The sequence below is a fragment of the Pinus tabuliformis genome, chromosome X (genome assembly GCF_031772625.1).
Source record: "Pinus tabuliformis cultivar Carrire ecotype Pingquan chromosome X, CPIR1, whole genome shotgun sequence".
Taxonomy (NCBI): Eukaryota; Viridiplantae; Streptophyta; class Pinopsida; order Pinales; family Pinaceae; genus Pinus; species Pinus tabuliformis.
The window spans coordinates 1,634,987,823-1,635,015,053 of NC_142308.1; positions in this window are offsets into that span (position 1 = coordinate 1,634,987,823).

Consider the following 27,231-nt stretch of genomic DNA (forward strand, 5'->3'; position numbering starts at 1 on the left):
GCGGAAAATCTCCCAGGAGAGAGGGACAATGTAGGTGTGGAGGGCATCTTCCACTAAAAGCTTGATGAGCCCATGATGGGCTAGCTGATCTAGTGTCCCTTCCTTAAATTTTGTGCCACACTCAACTAATGATTGCAGAAGAAAATAGGGGATGCTTAAATTCTGTTCTGGAGGTAAATCCATCCCATGTCTGAGTTCACTTAGCAACCGGAAATGATAGCCGTAGACAATACTGAACCGCCCCTCACAGGTAATGTATTTCATGATCTGGAAGCTGACTTCACTCCAAAAAGGATGTAGGCTGGCTCTCCAGATCTCGTTCTTGTCTTCTGAAAACTGTTCCTCTAGTAGGAAGAATTCTTTCTTGGATTTTTGGCCCAATGCCCTCTCCTCTTTGCTCCAGGGTATCCCCAATGGCAGATTAGTAACTCGACTAATGAGTTGTGGGGTAAGCTTTAGGGTCAACCCTCTGAAATTCACAATGGCCAGTGTCTTTGATTTAGGTTGCAGGGACATTAAGAACTCCTCCGTTATCTCATCGTCATGACCCTGAATTCTGTCACAAAAGGTCATCCAATTGGCACGGGTGAAAAGGTTCACCACCTCGGGATGTTCACGCAATTTTCTGGGATCCGAGGGTTCCTTCCTGATAAACCCCCATGGCATGCTGAGAGTGCTCTGTTTTATGCTCTGAGCAGAGAGGACTTGTTGTTTTATGGTTTCCTCCTTTGAACTTCAAGACAGTATCTCTCAGGTGTTTATATTTTACTTTGCACCAATTCCCTGGTTCTAATGCTTTTGTTGCCCATAACTCGACTGTCCGTGTATAAAAGGAGGAAGTAGGTTTCCTCAAACAGAGTGCAGAGCTCAATTTTCATCCCCAGCATACATACAACCATGTAAAATTCACATCCTTCATACGCAGGTTAGCCCTGACAGTGCTTTATCTTTTCTATAGGAGGGATTTCTTAACAGGAACTGTGGATGAGAATTTGGACGTAGAACCAACGAATAAATTCTGTGCAACACACAAGTAAACTGCTATATTCGATTCACAGGCAGACTTGTCTCTAACCCTCCAATTCAAGACAACTCAATTCACCATTTTTTCGAAATATACCATGCATGGAAGAGTGTTTTTGAGCCTACCTCTCTCGGAACTCCAAATTTGACGAAGAAAAGTCTAGGCTTCTCTGCTCCGGAAGGCTATGCTGCATTTCCTCTAGAGCTTCTTCCTGTAGAACTCTTGTCGGCTTCTGTAGGATGTCACTACGCTTCCAAACAAGCCTGGTACGCGGGAGAATTTTGAAACAGGCCAAAAAGCTTGGGTTAACAGATTGTGGAAATAGAGGACGCGTACTTCGGCCGAGGATGGTTGCAAGTGCAAATGAACAGCGATGAGTGAGTCCTCAGCCAAGCATTTTTGAACTTCGGTGCAATTCGTGGGAAGAGGGTGAGGTGGCCGGGATGAACCGTTAGCGAATGTCACAGCCATCATTCCTCTGCGTGTCCCTGACCACCACTACCTCTCCTCTGCCATTAACCGCTGCCAACGCTGCCAGTCCCGCTGATTTTCCCCGACTGGATTCTCCACATGTGTCGGCTGCACATCTCATTGGAAAATTCGAATGTAACCGGGCTTGTTTGGATCCCACGAAGCTATGTGACTGGCTGTGGGTGGCCAGTTGACTGGCCACCGAATTCGTTCAATCCGAACCATTTTCACAGACATGCATTTTTCGAAATATTGTTTATGCAATTTGACGAATGAGGTTAGACACTTACCTGTGTGGCCGTGGATGTGTTATGCAGACTACGGGACTTGGAACGACTGCTTCGCTTGCTGTTGCCTCATGCACAAGTGTTGAACCCATTCTTTCATTTGTTTATGCTGTATGCACGGCTTTGGAACCTGATCCTTCGGTTGGCAATGCTGCATGCACCGATTCTGTTTGGTTTCAGTTGTCGATGATGTCTTCACGTCCAAGAGGAGTCGTTTTACATGTTTCCTTTTGTTGGTTTCGGTTACCCCTGCCTATAGAGTATGTTTTCCAGAGGGATCAGCCGCTACAGGATTCCTGTAGGATGTCTTGTAACTGCTTCTCCTCCTGGGATGCAGGCTAAATGAGCAGGGCTATATTCACTAATGAAGAGTCTAGATGGAGCTTGAACAGGTAGAGCGTGCGGACCTTTGCTGCTTAATTTGTCGCTTGAAATTTTTTCTGTCCATCTGAAGAAAATAGGGTTTCTTATATGATTGTGCAGGAACACACAACCCGGTGGGTGCAACAGGGGTGACATACAGTGATAGAGGGGCGGCTGTAGGCCTAACAAACAGATTCCAAGTTTGAGATCCCTTTCCAAAATCGAATTTGGCCCGCCCGAAGGTTTTATAGGATGTTTCCTGTAGAAATGCAGAACTTCCTGTAGAAAGCCCAAAACTTCCTGTAGAAAGCCCAGAACTTCCTGTAGTAGGTGGAATCTCGACTCGAATGTGATCAAATCCTGGGAAAGGCAAGTGGCCATGGAGGGAGTGTCTGTAAGGATGTCCTGTAGCCTGGTACGGACCCTTGTCCTCATTTTGCATGACCTTCTTTATCTAAAATGTATTCCCTGCAACTTGCAATAATTTTACAGATATTAGGCCTATTTCTTTTTTCTCTTTTTGTTTTTTTCTTCTTTTCTCTTTTTTGAGAGACAACTGGGGCGCCTCCATGAGGTTTTCACCCCCACTATCTACCCTGGGCACCTCAGAGAGGTTTTCACCCAAGGATCTTTTTTTTATTCCCCTTCTTTATTTTTCGAGAGACAGCTGGGGCGCTTTCATGAGGATTTCACCCTCACTGTCTGCCCTGGGCGCCTCAGAGAGGTTTTCACCCAAGGATCTTTTTATTCCTGTTTTTTTTTTATGATCAAGGTGTGGGTGGAATATAGGCAGAGCCCTGCTCTACTACCAACACTAATTTTTCCAAAGTTTCAATGAACTCCTGCCTCGAAAGGGGTTTCTTGTAAATTTTCAATCGATGCCCATTGAAAAGCATGGGGATGGCTTCTTCATCAATGGTCCTGATAAGGATTGAACCATTGTAATTGCATTTTTCCACTGTATATGGTCCTCAACTTCCCTTTGAAATCCTTGTATCTTGAGTCATACAGTAGCGCCCAATCTCCCGGTTGGAATTTCTTTTCATTAAGGTGTCGGTCATGCCATATCTTCCTCTGGAGTTGAACTACTTCTCAGTGGAGGACAGCCTGCATTCTGTGTTCATCTAATCCATTCAGCTGCAGTAATCTTTCACGTTGAGCATGGCTGAGATCTAAGTCCAGCTGAGCTGCCACCCTCAATGTGTTGTACTCAAACTCTATGGACAGCAAAGATTTCTTCCCGTAGACCAGCTCATAAGGTGTGAAACCTGTGGTAGTCTTCCAAGTGGTGTTGTAGGCCTAGGTGGCCTCAACCAGGCGATCTGCCCAATCCTTTCTGCTGCTGCTCACCACCTTAGTCAAAATCCATTCCAATGCTCTATTAGTGACTTCCACCTGCCCATTTTCTTGTGGATGATATGGGGTGGAAGTCCTGTGCTTGATCTTTTGATGAGCGAGCAAGTCTTCAATCAGGTTAGAGGTGAAATGGCTTCCCTGATCGGTGACTAACTCTCTCGGGTAGGCAAACTTGTAGAAGATATTTTCCATTAAAAACTCAGCCACCTTTTCTTCTATCGCTGCTTTGATTGCCTTTGTTTCTACCCACTTTGTCAGGTAGTCGGTGCACACAATGATGTAAGACCTTTGCTTTGAAGGAGGGTTGATAGGACCCACAAAATCCATGCCCCACTTCTCAAATGGCTCGAAGGTCACTTGAGGTTAGAGAGGCATTTCATCCCTTGGAGTCGGTTTCCCCATCCTCTGACATCGGTCACATTGGCTGATGTATCTTCTGACATCTTGATGAAGAGTAGGCCAATAGTAGCCTGCCTGTAGAATTTTGAAGGAATTCCTTTTTGCCGCAAAGTGGCCTCCGCAGGGTCCATCGTGACAGGTTAGGAGGATGTGAAAGACTTCCTCCTCCCTAACACAACGACTCAAGATCTGATCTGGGCCAAGTTTGAACATGTTGCCCCCGATCCAAGTGAATGGGGCGCTCTTCCTCACAATTCTGCTCTTCTCCTTTGAGGATAGATGCGGAGGGAACTGTGTTGATACCAAGTAATTTGCTATATCAGAAAACCATGGAGAGAGTACTGAAAGAGCAAACAGGTGTTCATCTGGCATCTGGTCATCCACTGTCCCTTCTTGACCTGCAGGTAAGTCCAATCTAGACAAGAAGTCAGCAACAACATTTTCCTTACCTGGCTTGTCGACAATAGTCAAATCAAATTGCTGCAACAAAAGTAACCATCTAATGATATGAGCATTTACATCAGGCTTATTCATTAAATATCTAATCGCATCATGATCAGTGTGTACAAATGTTTGATAACCAGTGATGTAGTGTCTGAACTTGTTTAGGGAATGGACTACAACCAGGAATTCTTTCTCGGTTACAGTATAGTTCATCTCTACCTTGGACAGGTTCTTGCTGACGAAGTATATGGCATATGGCAGTTTCTCCTCAACTTGGCCTAAGGCTGCCCCTATGGCTTTGTTCGCGGCATCAGTGTGGATGTGGAAAGGTAGGGCCCAGTTTAGACCTCTCAAGATCGGGGCGGACACCAGTTTATCTTTCAACTCATCTAGAGCCCCTTGACAGTCGTCAGTCCATTTAAACTCAACATCTTTCCCTAAGAGGCCAAACAATGGCGAGGCTAGCTTACTGAAAATTTTAATGAATCTTCTATAATATCCTTCTAAGCCTAGGAAACTCCGAACATCTCTTACCTTTTGAGGAGCTGGGACCTTTTGGATGATAGCAATCTTGTTAGGATCCACTTGTAATCCTTGCTGAGAAATTGTATGACCTAGCACAGTCCCTTCAGTCATCAGGAATTCGCATTTTTCGGGACTGAGGGACAGGTTCATTTCAATACACTTGGTTAAAACTTTTCCCAGGTTAGTCAATGCTTCTTGGAAGTTGGACCCATAAGGAGTAAAGCCATCCATATATATTTCTACCGAATCGTGGACCAACTCAGAAAATATGCTCAATACTGCTCTTCGGAAAGTAGCAGGAGTGTTGCATAGCCCAAAGGGAAGGACTCGGTAGGCAAAGGTACCCCATGGACAAGTGAAGGTGGTCTTAGCTTGGTCCTCTGGGCTAATTTGGATCTGATTATACCCGCTGAACCCATCTAGGAAAGAGAAGAACTTCTTCCCTGCCAGTCCATCCAACACCTGATCGATGAAGGGCAAAGGGAAATGGTCTTTCTTGGTGGCTTTGTTAAGTTCTCGGTAATCTACACAGATTCTCCACTTCCCGTTTTTCTTGGGCACAAGCACTAGAGGTGAGACCCACTCACTATCGGAGATGGGGTAAATGAATCCTGCATCCAACAATTTTTGCAATTCTTCTTTGACGATGTCTTTAAGGGCTGGATTCATTCTTCTCTGAGGCTGCCTGACTGGTTTACAATCTTCTTTAATGTAAATTTGATGGGTACAGACCGAAGGGTGGACTCCTTTCATCTCCTTATAGCTCCAAGCGAAAGCAGATGATTTTTCAGTAAGCTACACAACTCCTTCTCCTGGGAGGGAGATAGGGAGGAGTTGATCTTTAAGGTTCTTTCGGGGCCAAATTCCACATTCTTAACTCTGGGAGAGGTCAGATCAGTCACACAGAGGTCCACTAAAGCGTCGGCTTGGGTACCTTCCACCAACTCCTCTAAGGGCAGTGCATTGGGAGGTGGATTTGCGTCAAATTCTAAATCAAGTCATCCTTGGTTTGAGGGCCTCCCCTGGTGGTTTCTACTGTGCACAATGGTGTAGAGTAGACCTCATCCTCATCTCCCTCTTCCAACCATAGTGGTAAGTCATGTTCCAACAGAGGTTGGGCAGGAGGGTATAGGACTAGTTGTTTGGACATAGGCCCATTATTGATGGTCATGATTCCATCTTGATAACTGATGTAAGCATCCGCAATAGCTAACCAAGGCCTTCCCAAAATGAGGGGGTATCCAGTGAGCTTTGCCTTTGGCTGAAGGACCAAGAAGTCCGTAGGGTACTCCCAAGAGTCAACAAAGACCAGGACATCTTCCACAATCCCTTCGGGAGTCACGGTGGAGCAGTCTTCCAACTGCAGTATTGTCGAGGTCTTCCTTAAGGAACTCTGAAGGTTGAGTTTAAGCATAGTGTCCCTGGTCATCACATTAATGGCAGCCCCAAGGTCGATCAAGGTATGGGGGATTATGGTGCCATTGATGTGGACATCAACTACAAGACTCCCAGGGTCCAAATATTTTGGATAGATTACCTGTCCCAACATCAGATCGGACAGTTGTCCTATGACATTGATAGCCGAGGCATCTCTCTTTCTCCTGCCTGGGTGCCTAAAACACTTCTCCTTGATCAATTTGTTGTATATTGGTACATCTTTTATGGCTTGGAGAAGTGGTATTTTCACACACAACTGTTTAAGTTCTCCCAGAAGTTTAGTCTCCTCTAGGTTTGGTTGCGTGGTTACTGTTAGTCGCTCAGGAAAGGGTGGAATGGTTTTGGGTTCACTTCCCTGTTTCTCTTCCTCGTCCTCTGGGGGAGGAGGTTGGCGATCTGGAAGGACCTTCCCAGACCGTAGTTTGATCTCGTAGATCTCCACAGCATATGTAGGGCATGTTGTCTCCCAAGTGTATACCTGTTGGGCCTGTCTGTTGTTGGGGTTCGGGTTCAGTTGAGCAGGCATCTGGGTTGTCTTGGAGGAGCAAGAGGTAATGGTTGTGGTGGAGCGGTGGTGGAGGTAGAATGGCGGGAGGAGAGTTGTATTGGGCATCCACCCTGGTTAAGATGCATTCCACTGAGGTTGTGGCTGGACATGTGAGTGAAATGAATGAGCAGTGGGTTGAGTATGGTATTGAGATGGATAAGACCACAGAGGAGGTGCATACCAGGAAGGATGAGCAAGGGGACCCCAAGAAGGTATGTGAGCAGATTGGTTGCGGCTATAATAAGCTTGGGATGTCGCTTGCATCCTTTCCTGGTAAGGCCTGGGCCCATGCAGCCTCCTTTGGTTGAGGAAGTAGAGAGGTTCAGTGGTGCCTCAGTCCCTTGGTACATGGCTTTAAATCCGGGTAAGGTTGGGCATTGGTTTGTGGGGCGGTCTTCCTCACAAACGAAACATACCTCTACTGAGTGCAATGGACACTCGTTCTTAGGGTGCTTCCTTGTACATCTGGGACAGAAAATGACCAAAGCCCTCTCAGCTTCCTCTTTCTTTTGTTGGATTCGGAAAGTATCAAGTTGCATTGCAATGACCTATCTCATCTCACTTTTGAGGTCTTCCATCTAATTAGCAAATTCATGCTTGGAGAAGGCGGCACTAGCTGAAAGTGGATTCCCCCTACCTCTTTTCTGGGCTGCCTTAGAATGGTTTCTAAACACAGTCTTTATGTTCTCATAAGGTAGTTGGTAGATGTCCCCTCCAGCTAGCAAATGAAGGGTATCTAGAAGGTCTTCAGGGCCTCCTCGGAGCAGAACCAGCTTTAGAGATTCAGGGTCAAGTGTGCACCTGGCCCATTTATAACTAAGTTGGAATCTCTCCTCGTAGTCTTCTAAAGACTCATCATTTCCCATGGTCATCCAGAAGATTTCTCCCTTTGTTTCCTTGGACCTACAGTAGTCCCGATATTTGTTGTTAAAGGCTTGTTGCATCTAAGCCCAAGTGGTGATATTGTTTCCAGGTAACCACATGAACCAGCGTAGTGTTGCGTCCTTGAGGGTAAAAGGAAAGAGTTTCAACTTTTTCTCGTCCTCAGCATAGTCATAAGTTCGACAAAGGACGACAAACTCAAACGAGAAGGTATCAGGGTCTTCAGTAGTCAGTCCATGGAAGTGAGGTAAGGCTGAGGGACTTATGCTTTTCATTTTCATGTCCCCATTGGTCTCTTTGATGGGGAAGGCACCTTCTATTCTCTCATCATCCTCTCTACCGTTTATGTTTTCAGCCATGGTCTCAAGAGAAATGTTTTCTTGCTCTTCTTCTATTATATATATTCGTATATCTTAGGAGGTTCACCTATAGGTTCTTCTGGATCACTGCCACCAAATAAGAGAGAAGGGTGACTCAGTAACGTGGTGGGGGTGTTGGGTAGGAATTTTTTGGTATTATCTATGTTCCTACGAGGCATGAAAAGATTTTTGGTTGCTTTTTTTTTCTCTTTTTTTTTTTGTTCTTTCTGCTTGTACCTGCAAAACTGAAACAGGTGGAATTGCAACTAACTAAAATCTATCTTGCGGAAATGAAAATGCGGAATTGAAATGAAAGCAGGAGAGGACTAATATATTTTGCTGAAGTGAAGTCGCGGAATTGAAATGCTAATCTACGCTTGCAGAATTGAAATTCTATTCTACGCTTGCAGAATTGAAATTGCGGAATCGAAAGGCTAATCTATGAAAGAAGGAAATGTCTAATCTACTTTTGCAGAAATGAAATTGAAGAATGGAAATGAAATAAACTACTTAGCAGAAGGTTGGAGTAGAAAAATAGAAGAAAAGCAGCAATCACAAATACTCTGACGCTTCCCCGGCAACTGTGCCAAAAAGATGGTGGGTTCCAGTATTGCAACAATAATGCTGCAACTCCTAGGACTCCCTTCTTTACTCTTATCAACCCGATAGTTCGTAACAAACTTGGAAGCGACGGTGCTGTATGCACAAGTACTAGCTCTTGCCGCAGCTGTCACTTAGTCAGCTGGCACAAGTCCGCTAGGAACTTAAGCCAACTTCTATGAGCTCTGAGAAGAAGCTTTCTAACTGATAAAAAAAACCAACTCAAAGGAGGATAATCTACTTGCATAAAGAAACTGAAAATCTAAAAGGAAACGCAAACCCTAGCAAACCCTAATTTTACCAGCTAATCCTACTGATGCAGGAAAGAGGACGAAAGCTACTGAAGGAGATGCCATTGACTGCTAAGAAGGTGAAATGCATGTGTCTAAGCTACTTCTACAGTAAAATCTGAAAAAAAAAATTAAAAAAAATAAATAAATAAATAAAATAAAATAAATAAATAATTTTTTTTTGTATTTTTGAGCAAAGTGTCAGAATTGTCATGCATGTGCTTTCACTGGTTTTTGACTGTGCACAGGTGGATTGGCGAGAGGAAATGCTTGCAGGAGGTTGGAAAGGTTGGAAGAGGGCCTAAGGGGTGTTATAGACATTTTTGTGCCTTACAACATTGAGCATAAAATGTCCATAATCTAAGGGATCCAAAGTCCCTAAAACATGTTGTTCCTACCCCTAGAGGAACAAGGCTAACAAACCACAGCAATTCACAGAAGTTCTCCACCAGAAACTGCTCAAAAACAAGTCAATTCAGGATCAATTCAGTGGCTCCACTAGCTGTTTGCGCTGAATGTCAAAGCCAACACTGGCTACCTGCGTTGAATGTCAAAGGCAACACTGGCTACCTGCGCTGAGCGAGAGTTGACATGTGGCAAGTTCATTCCACGAGGTGTCAAATCCCAGGAAGCTTCCAAAATCTTCCTCAATGACACTTGCCTCAGGGAATTCGACTGGTGATGAGTAAAAGGTTCCAAATCTCCAAGTGGAAGCAAGAACCTCCAAGTGGAATCAAGAACTGACAGAGGGAGAGGACACTAGTCAGATCTCAAGCTGACTCATCCTCTCTCCAAACATCTATATATGGATCTCTCCTCCATGAGATCTAGAGGCTGGAATCTTGTTATTGCAAAGAATTGTTGTTGGTTTGAGATTGGAATCATTGGGTGCTTAATGCTTTGAAGGGGGTGAAGATAGGAATTCCATTTGCTGGGAAGGAGATGCTGGATTGGAGCCCTCTGGGTTGTATCTCTTCCTGAACCTTGTTATTCATCAATAAAGCTATCTTGGTTTCTCCTATATACTGATGTATTTTTGATGTATGATTGCATTAGTATGTTTAGTTTATTTCTAATCCTGAACTAGTTATGAATATGAATCCATGTCTTGTGTAGTGTTCTCTTCTTGTGATCTTGCAGAAACCTCTTGAAGCTGGGCGAGCGAGAAGGCAAGTAGCTGGGAACTCTCCAAGAGAAGAGAAACCGGATCGAGGGACAAACGGAAGACACCGGTTAGTCCATCCATCTCTCTTCATTCTTAATTCATAAAGGAAGAATAGTAGAATAGTTGTCTCTGTTTGTTGCTAAGGCACTGTCACACCTTAGGTGGATAGGATCGTCCTGCATAGGCATTGTTCCCCACAACAAATTGGCGACTCCGCTGGGGAGATCTGTTTAGTCATTTTATTTGTGTCTCTATCATTGTTTGTTTCATAGACTCAACATCAACAATCGAACTGCATCTGCTATTCCCGGATGCAAAGTAGACAGTTGCTGCTTTGATCCAATCACTGGACTTGTCTATGATATGAACAATGGACTCACAAATGATTTGATGATCCTTTGTGATAGATATTAGTACCCCCTCAAAGAATCCCTTTGATTGCACCTTGCTTGTTGCTTTTATTTGGCCTGAAATTGTAGATTAAATAGCAATCTGTGACCCAGAACCAGTGAGAAACGAGAGTTTCTCCTTCAGCGCAGACCCTGTGAAGGGATTCTTCATTTCAACGCAGGTCCCGTGAAGGCTACCTGCGCTAAATTTCAAAACCCTTGTGTTGAGGTTGCGCTGAACCAGTTTGGCCTTGTGCAACTGGGGTTCTCTGCTCTGTTTTGCCTTGTTTTGATCTCTGATTTTTTGCAGCATGTAACCAGCATAGGTACCAGTCTGATAACTCCTTTTCTCTGCTTGAATTCCGCCTCTTTTTGTACAAAAAGACTGTGAGTGTTTTTATGTGTTTGTGGCATCATTTACAGTTTTCCTTTGCATGAGTGAAATAATCATCCTGTAGCCCTTGATTCAGATCTGTTGATTGTGATCTTAGGAGAGAGTTCATTGGCTGTTTGCAGTTGATTATACATTTACTTTTGCATTTGGTTTGAGTTTGTCTCTTTTAAGTGTCGAAACAAGTATTCATTTCGAAAATCGTTAAGTGTTGTAATCTCTTCTACCCTCTCTGATTTCGAAAAAGTAAACTTGTTTGTATTTGTCATTTAAAAGCAAATTCAAAGTTGTACAAAAAGCTTTCTTTGTAGGCATCAATACTAAGAAAGCGGAAAACAAACACCTGCATTGTGCATTTGCATCTTGATAGTTTGCATGTTTGATTTAGGAAAAGTGCATTAGAGTGTGCTGATTGCTCTTTGAGAAAAGATGGTGTCTTTCTTTTCCCTTAGTAGCTAGGATTTTCAAAGTTGAAAAGATATAAAGCTTGCTTATCATCTTTAGACTGCATTTAGGAATTGTATCATACATCTCGTGGTGAACCTTGAAAGGCAAACTTCTAAAAAAGATCAACTTAAAATAAATTGAATGAACTTAACAACGCTTTGCAACATAACACAACATAGAGGTCTAGGCTAGAGATGTGTTCCGGCGTCGTAAAGCCTGGTGACTGTCGATCTCGTTGATGGTGGGTGATTCCTCCTGAGGGACGATAGCGCCAATACGGATTGTGCTCCCACGTACCGTCGCGTATATATTGGGAGACCCCTATAGGCATAAAACCTTTATCCTTAGGAAGCCGTGTCGGCCGCCCTACTGATCGCAATGCACTGAACACAACATTCAGGAAGATCGACCGCCCGTACCCTAAAAAGTATTCTGCGGTTTTGCGAAAAGTTTGGCACACCCTCTACCTAGAACTCCAGAGCAGTTCCTTTTGGCCTTTTTCAGACTCTATAATGGAAAAAGTCCATCCGAGCATTTGTCACTTCGGGCTCGTTAAAACATCGAAGGAGACTAGAGTCATCTTTAGCTTTTTCTCGACTCTTTAAAATTGAAAAAGCAAGTTGTGTCTAAGCGTCGTTAAAAATTTATTTTAAACGGAACAATCACCCCTATTCCTGTGTTGATCTTTAGGTTGAAAAATGGAGCACACAAACCAAGGAATTCCCCTTGGTGGAAATCCTATTCCCTTCTCCTCTTGGGGAGATGTTGGTGCGCCCCATATGGCCACATTGTCGCTTCCAGGACTGACAATTGGCCTGCTAGTCTGGCTCTTTTCAACCAATGTCGTTCAGAACACCACTATTCCTGAACAGTCGAGTCAACAGTTAGATCAGACCAGAGTTGCCCACCAGCCTTCCACTTCATCTAATTCTTCCTCTCCTCCTTCCTCTTCGCTTGACAGAACTGGTAAAACAAAAAACCAAGTTCCTAAGGAGAAGGAGGAAAAGAAGAAGAAAGAGAAGAAGAAGAAGGAGCCAAAAGCGAATGGGGGCAAACAAGTGTCGTCTAACAAAAATCCACACACAGCACTGACTAGGCCTAAATCGCCATGTGTCATATGTAAGGGAGACCACTTCCACAGAGATTGTACCTGCATCCCTCGGATACTAAGGGACTGGTCTGCCCATTTGCACAATTCGGTAGCGTCAACCTCTGATAGCCATGTTGACTGCTCACCGTCAACTAGTGAAAGTGAAGCCACAGGACAGAGAGGGAAAGCTAGATTTCCCTGCAAACTGTGTGAAGGCGACCATGCCATCCACCATTGTCCCTTCTTAGACGAGGCTAAAAGAGTTTTGGAAGATCGCCCGGTTTTACCAGTGCAACTTCCTCCTGGATATCAAAAACTCCTGCCAAGTCCTTCACTAGTTGAGAACGAGGCTGGCCCACCCAGGTGGTAAGCCGAAGCACCTATCATTGAAGATGAACCGTCTGAATCCATACCTGACGAAAGTCAAAAGGTTGAGACGGTAGTTGACCCGGTTTTGCCTTCAGAGGCTCTATCTTCGAATGATACCATCACAGAGGAGAATAAAGACGACACCGTCCAAATTCTCTTCATTAGCACAGACTCCGACGAACAAGGGGGCAATTTGCCCATTCCTTTATCGCAGGAAGGAACTTCGTCAGAGTCATACCCGGCCGTTTATTTGGTCCCACCACCAAGCAACCTAGTTGTCTCGTTCGACTGGAACCAACTAGGCAGACCTCGGTTGCCAGCAAGCATACCATTCAGAATTATCGTTCAAATATACATAATGGTAATGGCTGGCACTATCATTGATGAGGGGGCATCTGTGAGTATCCTTTCCTCTATTGCTTGGAAAGCGCTTGGTTTGCCAGCGCTTTTGCCTGAAATGAGAAATCTATCAGGCTTTGATAAAGGAACCAGTCGACCTTTAGGGATCCTCCCCAATGTGCCCATAACATTGAAAGGGAAGACCATTCAAATTAACGTGATGGTCGTTCAAGGACCCTTGGATTATAACCTACTCCTTGGACGAGACTATATATATTGCATGGGAGCCATCGTCTCCTCACTCTTTAGAGTAATGTGTTTTCCGCATGAAGGAAGAGTGGTCAAGCTCGTGGACCAACTTTCATTTCCCGGATCACGCATCGCAAATAGTCATATACCATCCCTAAATGGTCTCTTCGAGCAAGAAGTGTCTCAACCCACGGTCCGTCCTCCTGATGAGCGCGAGTAATCCGGGAGGATATGACTGGAACCCAGGGGGCATGCGTCCTGGTATGCTTCGGCAGGAAAACTTTGGGTATAGAGTAGGTTTTCGCGGGAGAATATGACTAGTCTGTACCCCGTCCGTCTAGGAAGAGGGTTATTCTAGAATAAGATTCTTTTGTCAAAGTTATGTGAGTTGGCGGCCTACGTCGCTCACCTTTGTCTACTTCGGTAGACATTGCCGAGGAAGTGTTTTGTTTGAAAGATTAACGAGACAATCTTTGGGTAACCTGAAAGAGGTAGGCCTCTCTCGGTGAAACGAATGTTTTGACGGAAATGAAGTAGAGGTAACCTTGAAATCGTACTTTATGCCTGGGGGCATGCAAACCTTTTGGAGTGCAAGCAAGGGGCGACTATTTATTTTTTAAATTTTTAGGTCCTCCCTTTAAACCTGTAGGTCTAACCCTTTAAACTTGTAGGATTAGTCGTTTCCGAACTTGCATAACGAAAGGATCTGGGGCAAAGCTTTGTGAGATGAAGCTCCATAAAAAATAGAATCTCAATGAGACACTCTTATCATATGACTGGGTTAATCGAGCAGTTTTAGCACACATTTCATGCTCGTTAAAAAATAAACGCAAGATCCGAGCAGTTTTAACGCGGACTTCATGCTCGTTAAAAAATAAACATAAGCAGTGAGCAAGTGTTTCCACCAGCGTTTAAGCTCATTTTAAAATAAAAAATGAACCACTACCCGGGAAATAACCACCGTGAATGTAACCTTATCAGCCATTAAAGCCTTGGTCGTGTTTGCACCGTCACCTCCACTTTTCATTTGGCCGATCGTTCACCTCCATATGATTGTTTACCCATTTTGAGGAACAACTGCGAAGAGTGATTTCACCTAGCCATCCTTGTGACACTGCCGTGATTGGAAAATTCCAACCTGTACCTGGAATCAGCTGCTAACCCTGTTTATCACTCATTCCTCAAAAGACGAGTCTTCTTTAAGCTCTTTTCATCTGACTCGTAAAATATGAAAAGATTGCCGAGTCCTTGGCCTTCCAGCTCGTTAAAGGGACAGGAAGTGCTATCCCTCCTCTAGATTTTAATCTCTTTGGACCCGAGGGATTATTGCACAAAAAGATCGAGCGCTTGTTTTATTCGGCTCGTTAACACTATCGAAAACTCATCCCTTCTGTATTGTTTTATACTTTTTCGGACTTAAGGGATTAGATGACGAAAAAGGACTTTTGGAGTTAACTTTATGTACCTTTTCAGACTCTCTAAAAATGAAAAGGACCGAGTTATCCTTGTCGTTAGACTCGTTAAAATCATTAAATAGCGACAAACTTGTCTTTAGACGAGAATGAGTTTCACTATTGCTAGGCTCGTTAAAACATAGCGATGGGCTTGCCCGAAGGGCAGGTTATAGAACAAGCATATGTTATCCTCCTCAAGCTTGACAAAAATAAAGAGGTACTGGTCAGCAATGACTGGAAAAAATTGGGAGAAACTCAAGAAAACTTTGATGGTAGCAAGTCGCTCTTGAACATGACACTTTTCCTCCGTACCACAATCGGGTTGGGTTGTTTCATTCACCGGTCACATCCATGGTCTCGCCATACCATCCATATTTGGGGTAATGCTACCAATCCATCGCATCAGTGTCGCCATATGTTCAAGAGAAGTCGTTCAGAAAAGTCAACTGTGTCCCATCCACTGCCATACATTATCCTTCATCCTTTCATGACCGCCACCCTGAATCATATGTCACAGATCGTTTTCACCTCCATCAAATTCATTAGCTCTGTTCCGTGTCACTGATGTGAGATTCATTAAGGCCCTCCTTTGACGGATCGCTTCTTGTCGACATCAGCTCATTATCCAAGAAGTTGATCTAGGAACAACCCCTTCAGTACTTTGAAGCTTGCATGCCTCAATGGCAAGTTTCTCACTTCCGGCGACAGGTATACATTAATGACCTTCGACCGAAAGATTTTGTGTGATGTTCGACGCCAAGTCCTTTATTCACACCACGTGAATTGTACTGCAGTACCTTGAGGGTCATTATCATTATCGGTGAATCCTCTCACGCTTGTTAACGGTTTACATCATTGACCGGTAATCAAGCGATGTCTTTCCATGTTCGACTTCAGAACATTTCTCACATGGATCAACTTGTACTTAGAGTGAAGATCGAACAAGTTTGAAGACCCCGGATCTAGTTTCATCCATCCGAGCTGCGATATATATTCAGGAAAGATAAATACATTGACATGTACATCATTGCAGCAGATAATCATCCTACTCAAAGGATGATAATTTCATCAAAATTATCAGTCTACCATCACACGATTGTCTGTTCTATGTACAGAAAAATGAATTTATAAAGCTGAGCATGGGAATGCCCGCCTCAGCTAGATCATGAAAGCAGTATGAAAAATAATGTATTGTATTGTATCTTATTACAGGTCTCCTCCCAGCATTGGATGAACTTCGGATCCCCCTGATAAAGCATTTCACCCGATAAACAGCCTCATACTTTAGGGGGCAACTGTTATAGACATTTTTGTGCCTTACAGCATTGAGCATAAAATGTCCATAATCTAAGGGATCCAAATTCCCTAAAACATGTTGTTCCTACCCCTAGAGGAACAAGGCTAACAAACCACAACAATTCACAGAAGTTCTCCACCAGAAACTGCTCAAAAACAAGTCAATTCAGGATCAATTCAGTGGCTACACTAGCTGTTTGCGCTGAATGTCAAAGCCAGCACTGGCTACCTGCGCTGAATGTCAAAGGCAACACTGGCTACCTGCGCTGAGCGAGAGTTGACATGTGGCAAGTTCATTCCACGAGGTGTCAAATCCCAGGAAGCTTCCAAAATCTTCCTCAATGACACTTGCCTCAGGGAATTCGACTGGTGATGAGTAAGAGGTTCCAAATCTCCAAGTGGAAGCAAGAACCTCCAAGTGGAATCAAGAACTAACAGAGGGAGAGGACACTAGTCAGATCTCAAGCTGACTCATCCTCTCTCCAAACATCTATATATGGATCTCTCCTCCATGAGATCTAGAGGCTGGAATTTTGTTATTGCAAAGAATTGTTGTTGGTTTGAGATTGGAATCATTGGGTGCTTAATGCTTTGAAGGGGGTGAAGATAGGAATTCCATTTGCTGGGAAGGAGATGCTGGATTGGAGCCCTCTGGGTTGTATCTCTTCCTGAACCTTGTTATTCATCAATAGAGCTATCTTGGTTTCTCCTATATACTGATGTATTTTTGATGTATGATTGCATTAGTATGTTTATTTTATTTCTAATCCTGAACTAGTTATGAATATGAATCCATGTCTTGTGTAGTGTTCTCTTCTTCTGATCTTGCAGAAACCTCTTGAAGCTAGGCGAGCGAGAAGGCAAGTAGCTGGGAACTCTCCAAGAGAAGAGAAACCGGATCGAGGGACAAACGGAAGACACCGGTTAGTCCATCCATCTCTCTTCATTCTTAATTCATAAAGGAAGAATAGTAGAATAGTTGTCTCTGTTTGTTGCTAAGGCACTGTCACACCTTAGGTGGATAGGATCATCCTGCATAGGCATTTTTCCCCACAACAAGGGGTCCCTATCACCCTTCTAGAGAGTTTCACAGAGTTTGGCTATCAAGAAACTGCTTTCATGAGCTTCTACAGGAAGTCTGCAGGGGTTCTACAGGATGTTCTGTATTTTCTACAGGATGTTCAGAAATGGGATTTTGGAGGGTGGATGGAGAGAGAAAGGTGGAGAAGTGAGTATGGGGGTAGGATAAGGGTGTGAGGAGGTCCAGGACTTGGTGGATGGAGCTGAGGAGTGATGAGGATGGCTGGATTTGTTCAAGGAGGAGTGGAGCAATGTTGCACAAAAATATGGAAACTAGGTCAAAGTGAGGGAACGTAGCAAATGTGAGGCAAGAATCAGAGTTAGGGGATGGAGCAGATGGGATTGATGGAGTACGGGTAGATGGAGAGGTATTACAGGTGCTCTGCAAGTTATTTCTCAAACTGAACAAACAATGACTTGGAAAACCAATGACCTAGCTACTTTGCTCTAATCTGGCCTAAGTAACAGCAAGGGAAAGGAGCAGAAGTTTTGGTTGCAATGAAATCACGTGAAATAGCTATGAAAACTAAGCAATCATGAATCTGAACATATAACCACAACTGGTATCAATCCCTGCAAATGAGAATCTTAACACTAATGATTGAATGGTGAGGCAAAGACAACATTTTTGTTGGCAGCAAGGTCACCTTTGTCCCAACTCACGATCCCACTGAGGGAGAGGTGAGATCAGAGGTGCTTGATGGCATTTTTCTGAAGATATTCCCTGTTATTAACCTATCAACTCAATCTGAACATAAAAAGCCTTTCTAATAATCAACAATGACCTAGGTAACCAGCAAGAGTTTAATCTACTTAATAGAAATTATTTTGAAAAGACATAAAAGACAAATAACAGTACAAAAAGGAAGCCTTGGCACTTTGGTTGGGCCCAACCCCAAGAGCTATAGGCTCTTAAAAAAAAACTCAGAACTAATGCCAAATAAAGCTGCTCTTCATTACTCAAAAATAATCATGTCACAAGAAAGTTATACAGCAGCTACGAAAATGAGCTGAGACAATGACAACACTATAGTGCAAACCCAAAAGTTCAAAAAGTAACCTACGAAGGCTGAAAGCCTTCCTTTTTATGCACTACAAGAGTCCTCAACATCCCTCCTTAACTCAAGGGGCTCGGCTGTTCAAACTGCCAGTAAACAGTCACTTTTCACAAAGCTGCTCGGCTGCCTTTAGGATTCGTTTTGGTGGCCTACTGAGCTCCAAGTTGAGGGTGGATATTTTGAGGAAGGGCCATTTATTGCAAGAGACACCATTCCTACGAATCCTCACCCTTGTTCCTTCATGCTTGGCTGTCATCTGGCTCGTAATTACTTGGCCTTGTTCCAAAATTTGTCCAAAAAACCTGAAATAACCACGTATTAGCCTTCTTGGTAAAGTGACCACCCTCATTCGTTAAAATACATAAATATACTCAAAAAACATGAATAAACTATGAAAAATGGTGGATTGATGAAGAATAGTAGGAAAAATGAGCCGAATAAGTTACCCATTTTTGGGGCTCATCACACACAATGACATCCATGCTCTTGAATACCTTTACATGTGATCAACAACACTGCTCACCCTGTCTGCCCCATTCCGGCTGCTAGATGGGTTCATAGGCTGTATGGGTGTAGTTTCATCAGTTTGTGCATGTTGCGCCACCTGCGGTACCTGTTCCTACTGCAAATATTTATCTTCTTTGTGCAACTCCTATTCTTCCTTGAGTTTCCGCTTCATCACTTGCAAATCCTTCTATGTTCCTTTCTTTGTCTTCGTGCGACCCTCTTGTTGCATTGTCGCCTCATAGCTTCAATCACCAAAGCTTCTTTCGTCACGAGTGGATCTTATTTGAACTCGCAGCTTTGCTTCACCTCTGTGTTGTCAACCACCTTCCTCTTCCATTCGTCGTGTGCGGATGTGATTCCTTTTGCTGATGTTGATGGTGCTGCTCGTTGTGATGTTGTTGCCATATCATCTTGATGTCCTTGTCTATGAAAAACTTGATGTCTTCATAGGTAGGCAAGCTCATAGACACTGCTTGGCTGCAACCCCCATTATGCTATCAACGGTGTCCTTTGACTCTACTCTCCTGAAGGCCATTGTACTTGTGCTGCTGAGAGACAGACGAACACTTGTGATGCCTAGAGACATAGCAACACTCATGGCAAGAAATATGTTAGTCGAAAACCAAAACAAACTTGAGGACTGACTTGCAACATACCTGTGTGATTGATCATAAAGGTTGTGCAATTTCCGTCTAGAGGTCGGGAGACTGACTGCCAAAATTGTGCAAGGCATAGTCCAGGCTATTAGGAGGCTGACTGATTGCTGGAACTGCACAATGCATAGTCCATCCTAGCATGCGGAGGAGTGAAACTGCGCAATGCGCAATTTCAGTGAGCAGTGACATGCAACCATCAAACTGTATTGCGCTGTTTCGGGGGCCAGCAAGACACTGCCTCCTATAATTGCGCAATGTAAGCCTAGAGGTCAATGCTGGGCCAAACTTGTGCAATTTTTGGACGGAAGGCAGAGCCTTTGCTTCTGAAAATGCGCAATGCTAACCGGGCAGGACAAGGTTTAGGTCAAGGCAGCCCAGACCCACCGACGAGCGACTGAAAACATGAGAAGTCTGAATGCATGGTGATACTTAGTGTAAACAAGAGTGAATGATCATGCATGAAAACAGAAAGTGCATGATTCAGAAAATGGGAAAGCATCCATGTGTGTGAAGAGAGTCACCGCAATGGTGACTGTTAGTGCAAAAGTAGTTTCATGCATGCGATAGCAGTGAGACGCAAACAAAAAATGAAACATTGCTTCTACAAGATAACATACATTGAAACGACAACATGCGCTCACTGAAATCAAGCAGACAACACTCACACAAGCTGAAACAAAAAAAGTGACAGAAACACAGCACAAGACATGCAAAGCGGGCTTACCCAGAAACAACTGAGCTGAATGTGCCGACAAATCCTAGATGCAATGTGGGATGTCAGAGCTGCAAGATCGATATGAGGAATAAGATCTGCAACATCCAGTTCATAAGTTTTGATAAAATCAAGGTTATGATGTGCATGCCACATATCTAGGAAAAGCGACACTTGGCGAGAGGTTTCTGAAATGATCCTTGTATGTAACCTCCAGCTGCTAAAAATAGATCCCTAAATCTAGGTATTCCTTTGCATGATGCCTCGGGAAAAGCAATCCATGCAGGCAAATAAATTTTTCTCAGTCCCGGAGGGAATCGGTCAACCTGAATGCATATGCATCAGTTTGCAAGCTTGGGAAAGGTATTTGGACAATTTCTGGGCTGAGCAGAGATGGTTGTCCCAGAGGGATTACACAATTTCTGGGACGAACAAGTGACTGTCTCCCAGGATTGCGCAATCTCTGGGCTGAGTAGCTGTCTTGGGTCAGACTACGCAATTTTCTTAGGGAAGGTTATCTGAACGCATTACGCAATTTATGAACCCAATGGGTTGCCTAGCTGATTTGTGAAATTTTTGCTAGCTGCTGGGCTGGCTGTCCCAGAGGGATTGCACAATTTATGTTCTGAGCAGCTGCCCTGGGATGAATTGCACAATGTTTTAGAGGAAGACTGTTAGGAATAATTGCACAATTTTGGAGCCCAACAGGGTGTCCAGTTGGGTTTGCACAGTTTATGGACGAAAGGTTGGTTCCCCTCCAGAATTATGCAATTCCCAGAGGGAGCTACTCAACCAACAACTGACACTAATTTTGGAAAGCATCCTATGCAGGAGGTGGAGCAAAATTTCATGCATAGGTTGACAAGACTCTATGAAACAACTGAAGCTGATTGTGCTTGACAGTGCAATACATGTTGTTGAGGGTGGTCGGTAGGGAGGATCCAAAACGAAGCTAAGGAAAAATCTTGGAGGGTGGTTGTAGCTGCTACAACATCAAGTTAAGTAAAAATATATCACAAGCAATTATCAAAGTAGGAGAAGTCACCTAATCTAGTTGCCCCTAGATTTCTTAACTTAAGGGGAAAAGGGTTGAGAGATATACCATGGTAAAGGCTCATCTAATGATCACCTATATTTGATAAAAAAAGGTTTTTAATTATGAACTACAAAGTGAAAAAATTCAATAAATACCCAAGTCAAAGCAACTTCAACGGTTCCCACTTGGTGTGATAGTTATGGCATCAATTTATTTAAAATTCCACTGTCGGAATTCATTCAAAACTGGAGGATTCCTAGAGGAGACATAAATGAAGAAGCTTGTATGAACAGAATCCTAAATTTCCTCCTCCCTAAAATTTTGCACCAAGCGTTATAAAATCGCCTTATCCTTAGAGGGATGAGGAAAAGAGGAAGAAAAGAGGTGAAAGAATGATATTTCGTTAAGTTAATGTGATCACCAAGGATCTAGGACCAATGCCTAGCTATTGGAAATATTGGAGTCAAAATGATGCAACCAAATGACAGACCAAGCCCATTCTTTCTATCGAATCTCCCCACTAATCCATGTCCAAATGTGTCCATAATAAGTAATAAAAAATACCTAATTACATAATGAAAATGCATACCTTCAGGATTAGAAGACCAACCTTCAAACATACGATCATGATAGCATGGGTGAGGGAACATAATGGTTGGTTCAGGTGGTGGATATGGTGGCACATCGAGCTATCTGTGGGCTACAAGGGGTTGTTGGCTACCAACTAAAGTCAATATAGGAGAAAAAAATCTCCTATGGGTGTCACCGACTAGTGATAGGTAACAATCCATTCTCTTGAGATATGAGGGTGTATATATAACAAATGAGATAACTCTCGACCTCCCATGTGACTCTTGGCCTCCCTCATGGCTCTTGAGCTCCCACTATGAATTTTTGAATTTTTATGTGACCTTTGAGCTTCTAACGACTCTAATACTTTCAAGTGACTCTTCATATTACATCTAGGACCCTTGGGCTTCCACACATTTTACATTTCTCATTTTTTGGAAATTACACAATTACATTCTACAAATGATGTGGAAAAATACATTGACACATATGACTTTATAATGACACTTTGAAGACATGAATTGGTGACAGTGACATAAGAATTCATTTCATCAATGCCAAGCTCTTCTACTTGTTGCTATGACTTAGAATTCTTCATGATGGATCTTTGTTTGTTCTTCATCTTCACCCTCCAAAGGGTCTAGATGAGTGTTAGAATCTTCCAAGTTAGTATGAGATGCCACCATTATATCATGGTCCAATATTTCTTCATGTCTCCATGATGGTTCTGTAAAAATTTCTCATTTCCCACCTCGGTTTTCAGTTTCACCTTATTTCTCCAAAATAGTTAAATGCCCTTTCCCATATCCATACATTTAAGAACTGAAAAATAAATTTTGCTGAAAACACAAATTCTAGAAATTTTACAGAATGCTGGAAAATGCAGAAATATAAAAATAAGCACATACAAGCAACCATTTAACTCATTTAAACACAGTAATTTTTGGTCTAGGTGACCCTGGAAAAACCCCCTACAACTCTAGGGCAAAACTAGTTCGAGAGCTCTTTCTTATTTATGGAAAATGCTTTTTACAGTGAGAAATATTCAGCAAAAAAATTAGCAAGCAAATTTTACAACTTATCTCATTTTCCATGCCTCACAGCGAACTGGAAAACTTGCCAACAACAAAACAAAACAACAATAAATGCTGTACGACCTCCTAGAAAAACGTGCAAGCTGCCATTAAATACGTTGTATGGATTTCCTCGATTTGTGTGTAGAAAAAAAACCAGCAGTACGGCTGTACGGATTTGCCTCGATTTGCATGCCAAGCTACAACCACTTGCTGTACGGATTTCTGCTCCTCGAATTCTGTGCACTTGCTGTACCGATTTCTAGAAAATTGTGCCCAATATCTTCCTTTCACTGTGTGCTCACTCAGTTGTACGAATTTGCTACACTGCTGCCTTGGAATGTGTGTCAAGTTGTTGCCTCCTTCTCCTCCCTATCCAGAAATCTCCCTTGCTCTCTTGCTCTCTCTCTCTCTCAATCTTATCATGAAAAAATGAATGACCTTTTCCTCCTTTTCCTTCCTTAATCTAACCCTAAGTGACTTTTGGGTAATCCCTAAATCTAATTGCTGAAATAGATTGAGATCTAGGGCTGAGATTAAATGCTCATTTAAATCTCACTTTCTATTTTTTAATTCACCCCACTTTAATAAAGACCCACTTAGTCGTTTATTTCCAAAGTCACTTTTCCTTTCTAATTTTACATTGATTTTATTAAAGTCACTTTAAAATTAGACTTTAGTAACTTTATCACTTAAAATCATTTTTAAATTAGATTTTACTTTATAAAAATTATAAAGTCACTTTAGGAGAAAAATTAAATTCTTTTGGACACTTTTCCCTAGGCCAAAGATCAAAGCCTTAGGGAACCACCTGTCCTCCGGTACCAAATTTCAACAGGTTCTTTCAATGCTTCTTCTATGCAAATGCTTCCTTGTAACCCTTATTTGACATCCTATATAGGTGGATATTGGTGGCCACCCACCTACTCCACTTGGAACCCCACCATTGTACCATTATTTCTTTCAGTTTCCATATTTGTAGCACAATTTAATTTTTTGGAATTTTTTGGGTCTCGAAATTCCAAAGTTGTATTGAGGCCCTAAACGACGTTTTTTTGGAAAATGAGAAAACATAACTCTTAGATTGATGTTTGCAGTCAGAAGTTGTAGTCCTCATATATATATATATATATATATATATATATATATATATATACATATATATATATATATATATATATATATATATATATATATAATGAGGTATAATGTGCATCAAACGAAGATCAAATGCCAAAGTTATGACCCTGAGAAGTTGATGTACTAATTTACCCCAATGGGGCCCACAATTTTGGTGCTTCATCTCCTAGAGTTAGGTTTTTGGATGTTTAGGGTTTTCCATTATTTCTCAATAATAAATAAGCTTTCAAACGTCATTGTAACATAGTTTAGAGGCATGTAGCCACAACATCTTTTCTCAGAGATAAGATATCATTTCCCGAGACAGTTTATTTATGTTCTATATGTAAGCATATTTTAGTTCTTTGATATTAATGAAATGAAGATTTATTTCTGCAACATCCGTATATTTATGTTTATATGTATATTCTGTGTATATTCTGTTGCGTTCCTGCATAAATTTGGATAAGTGGTATCAGATCGGTCTGCTCTTTCGTTTTTTTCTTTGCATGTCCCCAAAAAGGTCAGGGTATGAAGAGTTAGGTCTCAAACTAGTTGAACCTTTGCAAGAACAACCTCACGAACCCCAACGACCTCCCATGGCAGACGAAAAGAAAGATGAGGGAGAAAGAGATCCATTTAAAATATTTCTTGAAGAAGCTCTCGAGCGGCAAAGGAACGTGATGATGGATAACTTTGACTAGATCCTTCAGCAGCTACCCACAAGTGAGACCTCTTCATCTAGCAGCCACTCTAGAGGTGCTACTCCCTTTAAGGTACAAGTCAACTTTGACATTCCCATATTTGAAGGCCAGATAGATGTAGATGTTGTAGATAAATTGGTAAATCTATTAGAAAGATATTTTTCGGTTCATGATTTTTCCAATAGGGAAAATATTAATTTTGCACTCCCCAAAGCCGACCCCCACATCAAGGACTGGTGGGAATCCTACTGTGAGAAGAAGGACAAGGGGGGACCCTCACTATTTTCAGCCACACCCACTTGGAATTCTTCTGAGATGTGATCAAGGAGTAGTACTACCTGTTAAGATAAGTACATAAAGTGGACCACACTATGACAAGGAAGGGACCAAGACGTGTTATAGTTCACAAATATTTTTCATACCTTTCGTATGAAGTTGGGTATCAAGGATTCTGAGTGGCATCCAGTACTAAAGTACCATAGTTGTCTACACAAGTAAATTTAGGACGAGATGGAGTTCTTGAACATCTCTACGTTGGGAATCGCCTATCGATATGCTGTTAAGATAGAGAAGATATTTAAACAGAAGAAGCGAAACATTGGATCTGTGAATTTGAAGCAAGGGAAAGACACCCCCAAACTGAATAACAAAGGAAAAATCAGGGGCAAGGTGACCCAAGACAACCCTCCGAATCCACAAGCAAACAACACCATGAAGACAAAGAAGGACACTAGAAAATGGTGTGAGTTCCATAAGAGCCCCACTCACAACACAAGTGAGTATCAAGCCAAGCATTCATTGGTGGCTAAGCTGAAGGCATCAGATTTAGATGCATGTTCTGACTCTGAGTCAGAACCAGATGAGGGGAATGCAAAAGAGATGCATATTATTGATGCAGAGCCCAACGCTACTATTTCCAACACCAAGATCCAGAATATTGAGCCCGAAGATCTAGAGGAGGGGGAATGTCTCTTCCACTCATAAAGGTGGGTAAAGGGTTCTCCGCTATAGTTCATTGTCGACAACGAGATCCAAAATAAACTCATTTCAACAAATTTCATGAAGCAGTTGGTCCTACCAACCATACCACACCTACAATCATACACCATCGGGTTGCTTCACCAAGGACGAGACCTTTGCATCAACCAACAATGTCACCTTCCGTGCAACATCAATCCATTCAAGAATGAGGTAGTGTGTGATGTTGCTTCTCTTGAAATTTGGGATGTATTATTAAGCCAACCATACTTGTGGAAGTGTCATGTTGTGTATGAGTCTAGGCCTTGCACTGTTATTATTACTTTGGGAAATAATTTATATAGGATACCAAAGATAACACCGCCTACCACCATTTCTTTGATCTTTTCTAAGAAATACAATAAGATCATTTCCAAGGCTGAGAAATTTGTTTTCCTTATGATTCACCTCAGGGTAAGAAGAATATCATGGCCACATTCAAAGACTCCAGATAGGGTTCCTCCGCATGACAACAATAGATGGATAAAGTCATGGAGGTGTAAAAGGACATCTTCACCTCACCCACAGGGGTACCCATACATTGTCAGGTCAAGCACTCCATTGATCTAACCCTGGGTGCATCGCTACCCAATGGGCCAATCTACCCATGTTATGTTCTAGAGAACGATAAAATCAATAGGCATATTCAGGAGTTGTTATAAAAAGGGCACATCAGGCTAAGTTCATCACCCTGTGGAAACCCAATCATGTTGGTACAGAAGAAGGACCGAACTTGGGGGCTTCGTATTGACTATCAGATGCAAAATAAGATCACTTTCTAGAAACAATATCCAATCTGATGGATTGATGACCTTCTGGACCAGCTTAAGGGGGCCAAATATTTCAGCAATATTGACTTGAAGCCTGGTTATCACCATGTACCAATCAAACCCACTGATGTATGGAAGTCTACCTTACGATCCAAGGAGGGCCTTTTCGAATTTTTGGTCATGCCTTTCAGGTTGACGAATGCCCCTGAAACCTTCATGAGGTTTATGGAAGAAATATTGTATCCCTTCACGAATTTGTTCATGGTAGTATATTTGGACGAAATCCTGATCTTTAGCTAGAGTTGGGAAGAGCACCTACAACATATACGACAGGTCATCCAAACCTTGCGACAACACAAATTGTGTGCCAATTTGAAGAAGTGCACTTTTGGTATGACATAGGTTCAATACTTGGGTTACATCAATGATGAATGGGATGTGCATGTGGACCTAGCCAAGATTTAATTTATTCGGTATTTTCTAGCCCTAACCACTCTAATAGAGCTCCGAAACTTTTTAGCGCTTGCCAATTTCTATACTAGGTTCGTGTTAGGATTCTCCCATATCACTTGGCCCTTAAGTCTAGTCACCAAGGGCAGAGCGAAAGAAAAGTTATTTTGGTATGAATCCAAATAGAAGGTGTTTTTTGAGTTGAAGCATCTCCTTTGCTCTGCACCAGTTCCCACATTACTAGACCTGCAAAAACCATTTGAGATTGAGACAAATGCCTACAACTATGCTATTGGTGCAGTTATT